The sequence below is a fragment of the Cervus elaphus genome, chromosome 11 (genome assembly GCF_910594005.1).
Source record: "Cervus elaphus chromosome 11, mCerEla1.1, whole genome shotgun sequence".
NCBI classification, from domain to species: Eukaryota; Metazoa; Chordata; class Mammalia; order Artiodactyla; family Cervidae; genus Cervus; species Cervus elaphus.
This window is the reverse complement of record NC_057825.1, coordinates 40,919,581-40,924,294: the sequence shown is the minus strand read 5'-3', so window position 1 is coordinate 40,924,294 and position 4,714 is coordinate 40,919,581.

The following is a 4,714-nucleotide window of genomic DNA, read 5'->3' as shown; positions in this document are numbered from 1 at the left end:
GTGTCTGCATTGGTTTGGGACTTGCCCCAGCAAGAGAGGCATCCTGGCACATGCTTGAGACCTTGGGTAGACTCACCTTGGGGCTAATTATACAATTGTAGATGCTTATTTTTAAAAGAGGTTTCAAGTGCAAGAGAGTGAAGAGGGTTCTTTTATTTCCCCTGTATTTTTGTTGCCATTTAAAAAAAAAGTTAGGAAAGTATTAAAGCTTTGCTCATCTTTTTTTTTTTCTGTCCCTTGGCTTTTGAGTCTGAAAAGAATGCTGGAAGTCTTCAGAGGCCTGGTTGGAACAGAGAGTGTTAATTCTTCCATATCTAAGCCTCTTTGTCGAAATTCCCTTTGTCTCCTGCCCCAAGTCATTAAACACTAATCCCATCACTCTCCCTAATCCGCCGCACTGAAGCTGGAGTTCAGTTTCCGAAACTGTCTTTGTGGCTCTCCTAATAGACAGCTCCTCTGGATTGCTGTCGGTTCAGGCGCATTTAGAGCAGCCCATTTCAGCTCCTTAATGAAGTGCCCTTAATGAATCTTTTCCTCCTTCATGCAGTGAGCACGGGCTTCAATTGGTTTAGTGTTAAGTAGGGGAAGATGCCGAGTCATCTCAGGGGCCTCTGCAAAATATGACTGTCAAAGGCAAAAGCCTAGGAAACAGGCCATTGAGGGCGACAGCCACTGAAGTGCTCATTTAATTACTAAGGATTTACAAAAGAAAATCTGCCCTTTGTAGCTAACAAAGGACAAGGAACTAAGAAGAGATAGTAAAGGGTTTTTCCAACAAATGATAAAAGGGGAAACATGGTTGAGTAAAGCCACAGGGCATGTAGAGGACTCTTTCACGTTTGCTACCCAGGCATACCTTTCTCAACATTAGGGACGCTCGGAGGTACTCAAGTGGACTTTTCTATCCTGCCAAGCGATGGAGGCCAGAGAGTAAGTCCGATAAATTTTTCAGGGACAAAATGCCACTACAATGATGATCCACTCCACTAAATTTAAGACAAAGTGGGACTTGAAAAACAACATTGAGGGGGAAAAAAACAATGGGAAAAAAATGTTCCCAAGGAGTTTTGTTTGCCTTTTTTTTCCCTACTTGGGTAAATTGTTTACAGTCTTAACAGTTAAAGTTAGCTTGGCTCTCACATTCCTCCAATGCAGCAGATGTAAATGAAAACTCTGAATGGCCCTTGATCACTTTTTGTTTTCAAAATATGTTGACGCATTTTATGGGTAGCTCGGCACTTGTTTCTCCTTTGGTGAGAATATTTATTACATGATAAATATATATCTCTATGATACACTCTATTTATTACATGATGAAATTATTCATATGATAAAACTGGTAAAATTAATAGGTGGTTTCGGTGTTGCAAATATATATGTTTAAAATTCTACAATATCATGCGCTATTGCTCTAGGTTAAGGAATAAAAAGAAAAACAAGTTAATGGAGAAATAAATCCGTCCAATTGGCTGTAATTTATTTGGTACTAAAGGCATATTACTCCAGCTGACAACAATTAATGTAATTGTGGCTGAATTCTTCGGTCACAGTGTCTGCATGCTAGCGAAGTCACAGCATCAAGTGACCCACAAAGAACCCACAGGTAGTAGACACTCAGAAAGACTTCTTAGCAGACTGCTGAGTTAACTGATTAATTGGACCAAGTCATCTAGCCCTGCAGAGTAGACTGAGAGGAACTTCAAGGTTTTTTTAGTAAATGTATAAATGTCACCTAGATGCCATCATGAAATCACTTAGTAGATTTAACAAAATTGAGATCACAAGGCACAAAAGGCTTAGTTTTCTGATTTGGCAGCACAGGATGGCCTTGTAAAGATGCTGTCAGATACTGACAGCACAAGTCTGAGCTTCTGAAATCCCAAGTTCCCCTCTTAATGCCAAGACTCCAAACCCTCTTCATTGTACATGGCAGGTGACATCTTGGCTTTATCTTTATTGAGCATTTTGATAAAACTTCTTATCCTCTTATTCTTACCAGACCTGATAGTTCTCTTCACTGTAACAAAAACAAAAACCCCAAAACTAACTTTGAACTCCCTAATGAAAACAAATCAGATACATTTACTAACTGGATAAATCAGAACAAAGTGACTCATCTCAGAATGAAACCACGAACATTCTCCTCACAGATAAAAACAACTGCATTTAGCATTTGGGCTGTGTTTCAAATTCCAGTGCATGTCTACTGTTGGCAATAAAAGTTACACTTGGACATTGTTAAAATGTGCTCATGTGTTCAGTGCCTCTACTTTCCTCTTAACTGACTTGCCAAATCTTTTTCTTTGGGGAATCAAACAGCTCTTACACGCATTGAGGAAAAATTTCCTGTGCCGCAAGTTAAAATAAAAAAACCCTACATAGCATCAGTTGAGTTTATGGGAGCCACAGAGGCAACATGAGGCCAACACAGTGACCAGCTGAGTGCCAGCTGTCCCTGGGAGCACCAGCCCTTGAAAGTCAGTATTCCCTGAAGCTGGGCTGCCCATGGTGCATTAGATCATGATGGCTACATCCTAGCAGAACTTTTTATTTAATCCTTCTCTTCCTTTCCAGACCCCCTCCCCGCCCCCCTTTTTTTCATTCTCATTTTGCACAGGCAAGCTGCATGAATCTAGTTTCAAATGAAAACAACATTGAAAAATGGAACCAGGGTGGCGTATTGGGAAGATCTCCAGCAGGCTGTACACTGGGGATTTTTTACTTTACTCTGAACCTCATTCTCTCAACTGTAATTTTGGGGGGAAGGGTGGTGGTGGATTTGATTACAAATCTTTTTTTCCTAAGGGGGGATATATATACTGGCAAAACATTTTGGTACTTCAGGCTTTTCTTTTTAAGAAAAGATGCCTCACTGAGCTTTTGAATTAATAAGCGTTGGAAGCGCTATGTTTTTCCTTGTGTTGGCTGTTAGTGGCATTCACTGGAGAAAGAAATGGCAACCCACTCCAGTATGCCTGCTTGGAAAATCCCACAGACAGAGGGGCCCAGTGGGCTGCAGTCTATGGGGTCACAGAGTCAGACACAACTTAGCATCTAAACAACAACAACAGTGGCATTCGTTGACCAGTACCAGCAATCTAGAGTTCAAATTTGTCAGGGACACTGCAAACTCAACTGAGAAAAGAAAAGATGGATAAGGAATCTCATCATTTATCAAGGTTTATAGGTAGCTCACACCTTGGTATCTACTCCTCCAGAAAGTAAAACAAGAAAACACTGATCTGTTTCTTCCATGATTTCACAGAAATCAAGAGGCCCATTGCCATGTGTCTGATATGCCCCTCTATATCCCTAGCACATGCTATAGTGCCCTACACTTATTTCTGGGATGAATCAATAAATCTACCAAGTTGTAAACAGCCTGCAACATTATCTAAACAGAAATTTAAGTTGGACATCAAAAATAGTTAAGATATAATATTATTTCCTACAGGATTTCCCAAACGGATTCTGCTGTTTTGCTTTGGAATCACAGGTCATTCACAGAAGGGAGATTTGAATGGCTAGGTCATTACTTAAGAAATGCATACACTTGTTATTAATCAGAGATATGTGAATTATGAGTTGAAACAAAGATGAAGTTTTATTCTGCACTTAACAGAATAGAAAAATGTAGTGAAAGAGAATAATGCCAATTGGTGAGGATGACATAAGGCCATGAGAACTCTCAGAGACTGTAAACTGATGAACCATTCTGGGAAGTAACCTGGAAGGACTCATGTCCCATGATCGAGCATTCCCACATACCAGCCAGATAAATACACAGAGCCTTATGGGAGCACCTATCATTCCCCACTCTATTATTTATAGTAGTGGTGAGTTTAAGGCAATCTAGAAGTCCATCTCTAGGAGAAGATGGGGAGGTATTCTAAGCAACAGACAGAATTAATAAATTAGAGATAAATACACAATATGGATAAATTATGAAAACAGTTTTTGAGTGAGAAAATGGTAAGAAATGAGATCTATGCCACAATTTCATATAAGCAAATTACAAAAACATCACCAACCAATGCAATAAGAATACATACAAATCCATGTGAATATATCAAACATCTTAGAATGCCAGTCTATTAGAGGAAAAGAAACAGGAGTATTAGGAATGAAGGAAAAATAATTGTAGCAAGTGTGAGATTCCTCAGGGACCAATGCTAGTAGTGTGCAAAGAATTCCTGAGAATGATTAACTTACCTTTCTGACCCTGGAGTGTGAAAAAAAAAGGAATGTTTGTTTTGAAAAAAATAGAAATAAACTAGTCTATTATTTTCTTCCTCCTCAAGAAAACAGCATCTCTCAGAACAAATGTTAGACTTACACAAACTTGATTTAAAAATACATCAGGGAAAGGGCTTCAGATTTCCTTGACAAATGGTCAAGAATTGAGCAGAGGTGTCAATGGTCTTCAAAATATATAAAGCAAAAACTTTAGAACAATATTAGCTGCTGTAACAAATAGGCCTCGAAATTTCGATGGTTCAACTCAGAATAACTTTATTCCTTGCTCATGTAACAGTCCAATGTTCTGTGCCATGATTTCAGTCAGGGACCTCGACTGGAAGATGCTGTGCTATCTTCAAGACATGGTTTCCATGGTCTCCCCAGAGCCTCTCTCTGTAGCATCATTTAGAAGGGAGAAAGAGAGGAGTGCATACAGGAGATTTCTATTGGTCATGTCAACTTGCATTCCATTGGC